The following is a 14,170-nucleotide window of genomic DNA, read 5'->3' on the forward strand; positions in this document are numbered from 1 at the left end:
TGAAAGTAATGTTTGGAGCAACATCCTTCTCTCATAAAACGAATTAAATATTTTCAAATACAAGAAAATTTCCGCAATAAAATATACAAATGATGAAAGACAGAAGGAAAAACAAGATAGAGACGGGAGAAAAGAAAATCCGCGCTTCTTTGTGTATCTTAATACTTGAAATAATTTATGATTATTTTTTATCAATTTTTCAAATGAAATTATTTTTTGATTAAAATAAAATTTTGCAATACACAAACTGCATTTAGTAAATTGTAAGATGATTTAATCAATTTCATGATTGGATTACAATAAATCGTGATTAATAAACAAAGATGTTTGACAATATACACAAGCCCACGACACGAGACTGTTTTGACAATGGACTCGTGCCTAACCTAGAAACTCAAATTAATTACTCTGTGGTGTCATTACCCTGAAGTTTCTCAATTTCAGGTGTCACTAAAAAGAGCTATATAACCAATCCTTTCCAAAGAATCACCAGAACTTGTTTCAACCCGCATAGTGCTAACAACTACATATTCTTTGTCAATCATGAATGCTAAAGTACAAATGAGAAACCTCAACAAGAGGTCTAAACTGGTTGAGAGTGAACGTCGATTCAAGAGAGCCTGTGAACAGATTGTCCAATTGAATTACTCTTTAGACGCACTTCAAAAGAGATACAACAGAGCCAAGACTGACAACAACAAGTCGTTCAGATACTCGCTACGTCTACGCATAGCAGTTGTTGATGGAATGCGCAACATGTACTATGACTACGCTCACCAGAAAGCCGAATCCGTAGCCGAACTGAGGCAAGAACTGTTTGGGGAAGTTGTCGACATTATTTCAGAAGATTCTTCAGCAGACATTGAGATGTATGACTAGAGGAAAAGCACCAGACTACTTCAAAAAACGGTTCTTTTCAGAGCCACACACATTTTTCAAAAAGAGTCTGAAATTGTTGTCATCAGTTTATCTATAGTTCTGTACCCAAATATTATAACTGCAGCTCTTTACTCCACAACTGGTAAAAAAAAATAAAAATTGCAGTTTATATCCATAACTTTTTTTATTTTAACTTGCGTACACCATATTCTGAAGTGAAATATGCTTCAAATTTCGAACGTGGTCTTTTTTTGGTGGGGGGAGAACCTTAATAAATCAGTGAATTTGAAGTAGAATAATGATGAAAGTAATGTTTGGAGCAACATCCTTCTCTCATAAAACGAATTAAATATTTTCAAATACAAGAAAATTTCCGAAATAAAATATACAAATGATGAAAGACAGAAGGAAAAACAAGATAGAGACGGGAGAAAAGAAAATCCGCGCTTCTTTGTGTATCTTAATTCTTGAAATAATTTATGATTATTTTTTATCAATTTTTCAAATGAAATTATTTTTTGATTAAAATAAAATTTTGCAATACACAAACTGCATTTAGTAAATTGTAAGATGATTTAATCAATTTCATGATTGGATTACAATAAATCGTGATTAATAAACAAAGATGTTTGACAATATACACAAGCCCACGACACGAGACTGTTTTGACAATGGACTCGTGCCTAACCTAGAAACTCAAATTAATTACTCTGTGGTGTCATTACCCTGACGTTTCTCAATTTCAGGTGTCACTAAAAAGAGCTATATAACCAATCCTTTCCAAAGAATCACCAGAACTTGTTTCAACCCGCATAGTGCTAACAACTACATATTCTTTGTCAATCATGAAAGCTAAAGTACAAATGAGAAACCTCAACAAGAGGTCTAAACTGGTTGAGAGTGAACGTCGATTCAAGAGAGCCTGTGAACAGATTGTCCAATTGAATTACTCTTTAGACGCACTTCAAAAGAGATACAACAGAGCCAAGACTGACAACAACAAGTCGTTCAGATACTCGCTACGTCTACGCATAGCAGTTGTTGATGGAATGCGCAACATGTACTATGACTACGCTCACCAGAAAGCCGAATCCGTAGCCGAACTGAGGCAAGAACTGTTTGGGGAAGTTGTCGACATTATTTCAGAAGATTCTTCAGCAGACATTGAGATGTATGACTAGAGGAAAAGCACCAGACTACTTCAAAAAACGGTTCTTTTCAGAGCCACACACATTTTTCAAAAAGAGTCTGAAATTGTTGTCATCAGTTTATCTATAGTTCTGTACCCAAATATTATAACTGCAGCTCTTTACTCCACAACTGGTAAAATAAAATAAAAATTGCAGTTTATATCCATAACTTTTTTTATTTAACTTGCGTACACCATATTCTGAAGTGAAATATGCTTCAAATTTCGAACGTGGTCTTTTTTTGGTGGGGGGAGAACCTTAATAAATCAGTGAATTTGAAGTAGAATAATGATGAAAGTAATGTTTGGAGCAACATCCTTCTCTCATAAAACGAATTAAATATTTTCAAATACAAGAAAATTTTCGCAATAAAATATACAAATGATGAAAGAGAGAAGGAAAAACAAGATAGAGACGGGAGAAAAGAAAATCCGAGCTTCTTTGTGTATCTTAATACTTGAAATAATTTATGATTATTTTTTATCAATTTTTCAAATGAAATTATTTTTTGATTAAAATAAAATTTTGCAATACACAAACTGCATTTAGTAAATTGTAAGATGATTTAATCAATTTCATGATTGGATTACAATAAATCGTGATTAATAAACAAAGATGTTTGACAATATACACAAGCCCACGACACGAGACTGTTTTGACAATGGACTCGTGCCTAACCTAGAAACTCAAATTAATTACTCTGTGGTGTCATTACCCTGACGTTTCTCAATTTCAGGTGTCACTAAAAAGAGCTATATAACCAATCCTTTCCAAAGAATCACCAGAACTTGTTTCAACCCGCAAAGTGCTAACAACTACATATTCTTTGTCAATCATGAAAGCTAAAGTACAAATGAGAAACCTCAACAAGAGGTCTAAACTGGTTGAGAGTGAACGTCGATTCAAGAGAGCCTGTGAACAGATTGTCCAATTGAATTACTCTTTAGACGCACTTCAAAAGAGATACAACAGAGCCAAGACTGACAACAACAAGTCGTTCAGATACTCGCTACGTCTACGCATAGCAGTTGTTGATGGAATGCGCAACATGTACTATGACTACGCTCACCAGAAAGCCGAATCCGTAGCCGAACTGAGGCAAGAACTGTTTGGGGAAGTTGTCGACATTATTTCAGAAGATTCTTCAGCAGACATTGAGATGTATGACTAGAGGAAAAGCACCAGACTACTTCAAAAAACGGTTCTTTTCAGAGCCACACACATTTTTCAAAAAGAGTCTGAAATTGTTGTCATCAGTTTATCTATAGTTCTGTACCCAAATATTATAACTGCAGCTCTTTACTCCACAACTGGTAAAAAAAAATAAAAATTGCAGTTTATATCCATAACTTTTTTTATTTTAACTTGCGTACACCATATTCTGAAGTGAAATATGCTTCAAATTTCGAACGTGGTCTTTTTTTGGTGGGGGGAGAACCTTAATAAATCAGTGAATTTGAAGTAGAATAATGATGAAAGTAATGTTTGGAGCAACATCCTTCTCTCATAAAACGAATTAAATATTTTCAAATACAAGAAAATTTCCGCAATAAAATATACAAATGATGAAAGACAGAAGGAAAAACAAGATAGAGACGGGAGAAAAGAAAATCCGCGCTTCTTTGTGTATCTTAATACTTGAAATAATTTATGATTATTTTTTATCAATTTTTCAAATGAAATTATTTTTTGATTAAAATAAAATTTTGCAATACACAAACTGCATTTAGTAAATTGTAAGATGATTTAATCAATTTCATGATTGGATAACAATAAATCGTGATTAATAAACAAAGATGTTTGACAATATACACAAGCCCACGACACGAGACTGTTTTGACAATGGACTCGTGCCTAACCTAGAAACTCAAATTAATTACTCTGTGGTGTCATTACCCTGACGTTTCTCAATTTCAGGTGTCACTAAAAAGAGCTATATAACCAATCCTTTCCAAAGAATCACCAGAACATGTTTCAACCCGCATAGTGCTAACAACTACATATTCTTTGTCAATCATGAAAGCTAAAGTACAAATGAGAAACCTCAACAAGAGGTCTAAACTGGTCGAGAGTGAACGTCGATTCAAGAGAGCCTGTGAACAGATTGTCCAATTGAATTACTCTTTAGACGCACTTCAAAAGAGATACAACAGAGCCAAGACTGACAACAACAAGTCGTTCGGATACTCGCTACGTCTACGCATAGCAGTTGTTGATGGAATGCGCAACATGTACTATGACTACGCTCACCAGAAAGCCGAATCCGTAGCGCAACTGAGGCAAGAACTGTTTGGGGAAGTTGTCGACATTATTTCAGAAGATTCTTCAGCAGACATTGAGATGTATGACTAGAGGAAAAGCACCAGACTACTTCAAAAAACAGTTCTTTTCAGAGCCACACACATTTTTCAAAAAGAGTCTGAAATTGTTGTCATCAGTTTATCTATAGTTCTGTACCCAAATATTATAACTGCAGCTCTTTACTCCACAACTGGTAAAAAAAAATAAAAATTGCAGTTTATATCCATAACTTTTTTTATTTTAACTTGCGTACACCATATTCTGAAGTGAAATATGCTTCAAATTTCGAACGTGGTCTTTTTTTGGTGGGGGGGAGAACCTTAATAAATCAGTGAATTTGAAGTAGAATAATGATGAAAGTAATGTTTGGAGCAACATCCTTCTCTCATAAAACGAATTAAATATTTTCAAATACAAGAAAATTTCCGCAATAAAATATACAAATGATGAAAGACAGAAGGAAAAACAAGATAGAGACGGGAGAAAAGAAAATCCGCGCTTCTTTGTGTATCTTAATACTTGAAATAATCTATGATTATTTTTTATCAATTTTTCAAATGAAATTATTTTTTGATTAAAATAAAATTTTGCAATACACAAACTGCATTTAGTAAATTGTAAGATGATTTAATCAATTTCATGATTGGATTACAATAAATCGTGATTAATAAACAAAGATGTTTGACAATATACACAAGCCCACGACACGAGACTGTTTTGACAATGGACTCGTGCCTAACCTAGAAACTCAAATTAATTACTCTGTGGTGTCATTACCCTGACGTTTCTCAATTTCAGGTGTCACTAAAAAGAGCTATATAACCAATCCTTTCCAAAGAATCACCAGAACATGTTTCAACCCGCATAGTGCTAACAACTACATATTCTTTGTCAATCATGAAAGCTAAAGTACAAATGAGAAACCTCAACAAGAGGTCTAAACTGGTCGAGAGTGAACGTCGATTCAAGAGAGCCTGTGAACAGATTGTCCAATTGAATTACTCTTTAGACGCACTTCAAAAGAGATACAACAGAGCCAAGACTGACAACAACAAGTCGTTCGGATACTCGCTACGTCTACGCATAGCAGTTGTTGATGGAATGCGCAACATGTACTATGACTACGCTCACCAGAAAGCCGAATCCGTAGCGCAACTGAGGCAAGAACTGTTTGGGGAAGTTGTCGACATTATTTCAGAAGATTCTTCAGCAGACATTGAGATGTATGACTAGAGGAAAAGCACCAGACTACTTCAAAAAACAGTTCTTTTCAGAGCCACACACATTTTTCAAAAAGAGTCTGAAATTGTTGTCATCAGTTTATCTATAGTTCTGTACCCAAATATTATAACTGCAGCTCTTTACTCCACAACTGGTAAAAAAAAATAAAAATTGCAGTTTATATCCATAACTTTTTTTATTTTAACTTGCGTACACCATATTCTGAAGTGAAATATGCTTCAAATTTCGAACGTGGTCTTTTTTTGGTGGGGGGGAGAACCTTAATAAATCAGTGAATTTGAAGTAGAATAATGATGAAAGTAATGTTTGGAGCAACATCCTTCTCTCATAAAACGAATTAAATATTTTCAAATACAAGAAAATTTCCGCAATAAAATATACAAATGATGAAAGACAGAAGGAAAAACAAGATAGAGACGGGAGAAAAGAAAATCCGCGCTTCTTTGTGTATCTTAATACTTGAAATAATCTATGATTATTTTTTATCAATTTTTCAAATGAAATTATTTTTTGATTAAAATAAAATTTTGCAATACACAAACTGCATTTAGTAAATTGTAAGATGATTTAATCAATTTCATGATTGGATTACAATAAATCGTGATTAATAAACAAAGATGTTTGACAATATACACAAGCCCACGACACGAGACTGTTTTGACAATGGACTCGTGCCTAACCTAGAAACTCAAATTAATTACTCTGTGGTGTCATTACCCTGACGTTTCTCAATTTCAGGTGTCACTAAAAAGAGCTATATAACCAATCCTTTCCAAAGAATCACCAGAACATGTTTCAACCCGCATAGTGCTAACAACTACATATTCTTTGTCAATCATGAAAGCTAAAGTACAAATGAGAAACCTCAACAAGAGGTCTAAACTGGTCGAGAGTGAACGTCGATTCAAGAGAGCCTGTGAACAGATTGTCCAATTGAATTACTTTTTAGACGCACTTCAAAAGAGATACAACAGAGCCAAGACTGACAACAACAAGTCGTTCGGATACTCGCTACGTCTACGCATAGCAGTTGTTGATGGAATGCGCAACATGTACTATGACTACGCTCACCAGAAAGCCGAATCCGTAGCGCAACTGAGGCAAGAACTGTTTGGGGAAGTTGTCGACATTATTTCAGAAGATTCTTCAGCAGACATTGAGATGTATGACTAGAGGAAAAGCACCAGACTACTTCAAAAAACAGTTCTTTTCAGAGCCACACACATTTTTCAAAAAGAGTCTGAAATTGTTGTCATCAGTTTATCTGTAGTTCTGTACCCAAATATTATAACTGCAGCTCTTTACTCCACAACTGGTAAAAAAAAATAAAAATTGCAGTTTATATCCATAACTTTTTTTATTTTAACTTGCGTACACCATATTCTGAAGTGAAATATGCTTCAAATTTCGAACGTGGTCTTTTTTTGGTGGGGGGAGAACCTTAATAAATCAGTGAATTTGAAGTAGAATAATGATGAAAGTAATGTTTGGAGCAACATCCTTCTCTCATAAAACGAATTAAATATTTTCAAATACAAGAAAATTTCCGCAATAAAATATACAAATGATGAAAGACAGAAGGAAAAACAAGATAGAGACGGGAGAAAAGAAAATCCGCGCTTCTTTGTGTATCTTAATACTTGAAATAATCTATGATTATTTTTTATCAATTTTTCAAATGAAATTATTTTTTGATTAAAATAAAATTTTGCAATACACAAACTGCATTTAGTAAATTGTAAGATGATTTAATCAATTTCATGATTGGATTACAATAAATCGTGATTAATAAACAAAGATGTTTGACAATATACACAAGCCCACGACACGAGACTGTTTTGACAATGGACTCGTGCCTAACCTAGAAACTCAAATTAATTACTCTGTGGTGTCATTACCCTGACGTTTCTCAATTTCAGGTGTCACTAAAAAGAGCTATATAACCAATCCTTTCCAAAGAATCACCAGAACATGTTTCAACCCGCATAGTGCTAACAACTACATATTCTTTGTCAATCATGAAAGCTAAAGTACAAATGAGAAACCTCAACAAGAGGTCTAAACTGGTCGAGAGTGAACGTCGATTCAAGAGAGCCTGTGAACAGATTGTCCAAGTGAATTACTCTTTAGACGCACTTCAAAAGAGATACAACAGAGCCAAGACTGACAACAACAAGTCGTTTAGATACTCGCTACGTCTACGCATAGCAGTTGTTAATGGAATGCGCAACATGTACTATGACTACGCTCACCAGAAAGCCGAATCCGTAGCCGAACTGAGGCAAGAACTGTTTGGGGAAGTTGTCGACATTATTTCAGAAGATTCTTCAGCAGACATTGAGATGTATGACTAGAGGAAAAGCACCAGACTACTTCAAAAAACGGTTCTTTTCAGAGCCACACACATTTTTCAAAAAGAGTCTGAAATTGTTGTCATCAGTTTATCTATAGTTCTGTACCCAAATATTATAACTGCAGCTCTTTACTCCACAACTGGTAAAAAAAAAAAAATTGCAGTTTATATCCATAACTTTTTTTATTTTAACTTGCGTACACCATATTCTGAAGTGAAATATGCTTCAAATTTCGAACGTGGTCTTTTTTTGGTGGGGGGAGAACCTTAATAAATCAGTGAATTTGAAGTAGAATAATGATGAAAGTAATGTTTGGAGCAACATCCTTCTCTCATAAAACGAATTAAATATTTTCAAATACAAGAAAATTTCCGCAATAAAATATACAAATGATGAAAGACAGAAGGAAAAACAAGATAGAGACGGGAGAAAAGAAAATCCGCGCTTCTTTGTGTATCTTAATACTTGAAATAATTTATGATTATTTTTTATCAATTTTTCAAATGAAATTATTTTTTGATTAAAATAAAATTTTGCAATACACAAACTGCATTTAGTAAATTGTAAGATGATTTAATCAATTTCATGATTGGATTACAATAAATCGTGATTAATAAACAAAGATGTTTGACAATATACACAAGCCCACGACACGAGACTGTTTTGACAATGGACTCGTGCCTAACCTAGAAACTCAAATTAATTACTCTGTGGTGTCATTACCCTGACGTTTCTCAATTTCAGGTGTCACTAAAAAGAGCTATATAACCAATCCTTTCCAAAGAATCACCAGAACTTGAATCAACCCGCATAGTGCTAACAACTACATATTCTTTGTCAATCATGAAAGCTAAAGTACAAATGAGAAACCTCAACAAGAGGTCTAAACTGGTTGAGAGTGAACGTCGATTCAAGAGAGCCTGTGAACAGATTGTCCAATTGAATTACTCTTTAGACGCACTTCAAAAGAGATACAACAGAGCCAAGACTGACAACAACAAGTCGTTCAGATACTCGCTACGTCTACGCATAGCAGTTGTTGATGGAATGCGCAACATGTACTATGACTACGCTCACCAGAAAGCCGAATCCGTAGCCGAACTGAGGCAAGAACTGTTTGGGGAAGTTGTCGACATTATTTCAGAAGATTCTTCAGCAGACATTGAGATGTATGACTAGAGGAAAAGCACCAGACTACTTCAAAAAACGGTTCTTTTCAGAGCCACACACATTTTTCAAAAAGAGTCTGAAATTGTTGTCATCAGTTTATCTATAGTTCTGTACCCAAATATTATAACTGCAGCTCTTTACTCCACAACTGGTAAAAAAAAAATAAAAATTGCAGTTTATATCCATAACTTTTTTTATTTTAACTTGCGTACACCATATTCTGAAGTGAAATATGCTTCAAATTTCGAACGTGGTCTTTTTTTTGGTGGGGGGAGAACCTTAATAAATCAGTGAATTTGAAGTAGAATAATGATGAAAGTAATGTTTGGAGCAACATCCTTCTCTCATAAAACGAATTAAATATTTTCAAATACAAGAAAATTTCCGCAATAAAATATACAAATGATGAAAGACAGAAGGAAAAACAAGATAGAGACGGGAGAAAAGAAAATCCGCGCTTCTTTGTGTATCTTAATACTTGAAATAATTTATGATTATTTTTTATCAATTTTTCAAATGAAATTATTTTTTGATTAAAATAAAATTTTGCAATACACAAACTGCATTTAGTAAATTGTAAGATGATTTAATCAATTTCATGATTGGACTACAATAAATCGTGATTAATAAACAAAGATGTTTGACAATATACACAAGCCCACGACACGAGACTGTTTTGACAATGGACTCGTGCCTAACCTAGAAACTCAAATTAATTACTCTGTGGTGTCATTACCCTGACGTTTCTCAATTTCAGGTGTCACTAAAAAGAGCTATATAACCAATCCTTTCCAAAGAATCACCAGAACATGTTTCAACCCGCATAGTGCTAACAACTACATATTCTTTGTCAATCATGAAAGCTAAAGTACAAATGAGAAACCTCAACAAGAGGTCTAAACTGGTCGAGAGTGAACGTCGATTCAAGAGAGCCTGTGAACAGATTGTCCAATTGAATTACTCTTTAGACGCACTTCAAAAGAGATACAACAGAGCCAAGACTGACAACAACAAGTCGTTCGGATACTCGCTACGTCTACGCATAGCAGTTGTTGATGGAATGCGCAACATGTACTATGACTACGCTCACCAGAAAGCCGAATCCGTAGCGCAACTGAGGCAAGAACTGTTTGGGGAAGTTGTCGACATTATTTCAGAAGATTCTTCAGCAGACATTGAGATGTATGACTAGAGGAAAAGCACCAGACTACTTAAAAAAACGGTTCTTTTCAGAGCCACACACATTTTTCAAAAAGAGTCTGAAATTGTTGTCATCAGTTTATCTATAGTTCTGTACCCAAATATTATAACTGCAGCTCTTTACTCCACAACTGGTAAAAAAAAAATTCAAATTGCAGTTTATATCCATAACTTTTTTTATTTTAACTTGCGTACACCATATTCTGAAGTGAAATATGCTTCAAATTTCGAACGTGGTCTTTTTTTTGGTGGGGGGAGAACCTTAATAAATCAGTGAATTTGAAGTAGAATAATGATGAAAGTAATGTTTGGAGCAACATCCTTCTCTCATAAAACGAATTAAATATTTTCAAATACAAGAAAATTTCCGCAATAAAATATACAAATGATGAAAGACAGAAGGAAAAACAAGATAGAGACGGGAGAAAAGAAAATCCGCGCTTCTTTGTGTATCTTAATACTTGAAATAATTTATGATTATTTTTTATCAATTTTTCAAATGAAATTATTTTTTGATTAAAATAAAATTTTGCAATACACAAACTGCATTTAGTAAATTGTAAGATGATTTAATCAATTTCATGATTGGATAACAATAAATCGTGATTAATAAACAAAGATGTTTGACAATATACACAAGCCCACGACACCAGACTGTTTTGACAATGGACTCGTGCCTAACCTAGAAACTCAAATTAATTACTCTGTGGTGTCATTACCCTGACGTTTCTCAATTTCAGGTGTCACTAAAAAGAGCTATATAACCAATCCTTTCCAAAGAATCACCAGAACTTGTTTCAACCCGCATAGTGCTAACAACTACATATTCTTTGTCAATCATGAAAGCTAAAGTACAAATGAGAAACCTCAACAAGAGGTCTAAACTGGTTGAGAGTGAACGTCGATTCAAGAGAGCCTGTGAACAGATTGTCCAATTGAATTACTCTTTAGACGCACTTCAAAAGAGATACAACAGAGCCAAGACTGACAACAACAAGTCGTTCAGATACTCGCTACGTCTACGCATAGCAGTTGTTGATGGAATGCGCAACATGTACTATGACTACGCTCACCAGAAAGCCGAATCCGTAGCCGAACTGAGGCAAGAACTGTTTGGGGAAGTTGTCGACATTATTTCAGAAGATTCTTCAGCAGACATTGAGATGTATGACTAGAGGAAAAGCACCAGACTACTTCAAAAAACGGTTCTTTTCAGAGCCACACACATTTTTCAAAAAGAGTCTGAAATTGTTGTCATCAGTTTATCTATAGTTCTGTACCCAAATATTATAACTGCAGCTCTTTACTCCACAACTGGTAAAAAAAAAATTCAAATTGCAGTTTATATCCATAACTTTTTTTATTTTAACTTGCGTACACCATATTCTGAAGTGAAATATGCTTCAAATTTCGAACGTGGTCTTTTTTTTGGTGGGGGGAGAACCTTAATAAATCAGTGAATTTGAAGTAGAATAATGATGAAAGTAATGTTTGGAGCAACATCCTTCTCTCATAAAACGAATTAAATATTTTCAAATACAAGAAAATTTCCGCAATAAAATATACAAATGATGAAAGACAGAAGGAAAAACAAGATAGAGACGGGAGAAAAGAAAATCCGCGCTTCTTTGTGTATCTTAATACTTGAAATAATTTATGATTATTTTTTATCAATTTTTCAAATGAAATTATTTTTTGATTAAAATAAAATTTTGCACTACACAAACTGCATTTAGTAAATTGTAAGATGATTTAATCAATTTCATGATTGGATAACAATAAATCGTGATTAATAAACAAAGATGTTTGACAATATACACAAGCCCACGACACGAGACTGTTTTGACAATGGACTCGTGCCTAACCGATAAACTCAAATTAATTACTCTGTGGTGTCATTACCCTGACGTTTCTCAATTTCAGGTGTCACTAAAAAGAGCTATATAACCAATCCTTTCCAAAGAATCACCAGAACTTGTTTCAACCCGCATAGTGCTAACAACTACATATTCTTTGTCAATCATGAAAGCTAAAGTACAAATGAGAAACCTCAACAAGAGGTCTAAACTGGTTGAGAGTGAACGTCGATTCAAGAGAGCCTGTGAACAGATTGTCCAATTGAATTACTCTTTAGACGCACTTCAAAAGAGATACAACAGAGCCAAGACTGACAACAACAAGTCGTTCAGATACTCGCTACGTCTACGCATAGCAGTTGTTGATGGAATGCGCAACATGTACTATGACTACGCTCACCAGAAAGCCGAATCCGTAGCCGAACTGAGGCAAGAACTGTTTGGGGAAGTTGTCGACATTATTTCAGAAGATTCTTCAGCAGACATTGAGATGTATGACTAGAGGAAAAGCACCAGACTACTTCAAAAAACGGTTCTTTTCAGAGCCACACACATTTTTCAAAAAGAGTCTGAAATTGTTGTCATCAGTTTATCTATAGTTCTGTACCCAAATATTATAACTGCAGCTCTTTACTCCACAACTGGTAAAAAAAAATAAAAATTGCAGTTTATATCCATAACTTTTTTTATTTTAACTTGCGTACACCATATTCTGAAGTGAAATATGCTTCAAATTTCGAACGTGGTCTTTTTTTGGTGGGGGGGAGAACCTTAATAAATCAGTGAATTTGAAGTAGAATAATGATGAAAGTAATGTTTGGAGCAACATCCTTCTCTCATAAAACGAATTAAATATTTTCAAATACAAGAAAATTTCCGCAATAAAATATACAAATGATGAAAGACAGAAGGAAAAACAAGATAGAGACGGGAGAAAAGAAAATCCGCGCTTCTTTGTGTATCTTAATACTTGAAATAATTTATGATTATTTTTTATCAATTTTTCAAATGAAATTATTTTTTGATTAAAATAAAATTTTGCAATACACAAACTGCATTTAGTAAATTGTAAGATGATTTAATCAATTTCATGATTGGATTACAATAAATCGTGATTAATAAACAAAGATGTTTGACAATATACACAAGCCCACGACACGAGACTGTTTTGACAATGGACTCGTGCCTAACCTAGAAACTCAAATTAATTACTCTGTGGTGTCATTACCCTGACGTTTCTCAATTTCAGGTGTCACTAAAAAGAGCTATATAACCAATCCTTTCCAAAGAATCACCAGAACTTGTTTCAACCCGCATAGTGCTAACAACTACATATTCTTTGTCAATCATGAAAGCTAAAGTACAAATGAGAAACCTCAACAAGAGGTCTAAACTGGTTGAGAGTGAACGTCGATTCAAGAGAGCCTGTGAACAGATTGTCCAATTGAATTACTCTTTAGACGCACTTCAAAAGAGATACAACAGAGCCAAGACTGACAACAACAAGTCGTTCAGATACTCGCTACGTCTACGCATAGCAGTTGTTGATGGAATGCGCAACATGTACTATGAATACGCTCACCAGAAAGCCGAATCCGTAGCCGAACTGAGGCAAGAACTGTTTGGGGAAGTTGTCAACATTATTTCAGAAGATTCTTCAGCAGACATTGAGATGTATGACTAGAGGAAAAGCACCAGACTACTTCAAAAAACGGTTCTTTTCAGAGCCACACACATTTTTCAAAAAGAGTCTGAAATTGTTGTCATCAGTTTATCTATAGTTCTGTACCCAAATATTATAACTGCAGCTCTTTACTCCACAACTGGTAAAAAAAAATAAAAATTGCAGTGTATATCCATAACTTTTTTTATTTTAACTTGCGTACACCATATTCTGAAGTGAAATATGCTTCAAATTTCGAACGTGGTCTTTTTTTGGTGGGGGGAGAACCTTAATAAATCAGTGAATTTGAAGTAG

The sequence above is a fragment of the Mytilus californianus genome, unplaced genomic scaffold, assembly GCF_021869535.1.
Source record: "Mytilus californianus isolate M0D057914Y unplaced genomic scaffold, xbMytCali1.0.p SCAF_47, whole genome shotgun sequence".
NCBI lineage: Eukaryota > Metazoa > Mollusca > Bivalvia > Mytilida > Mytilidae > Mytilus > Mytilus californianus.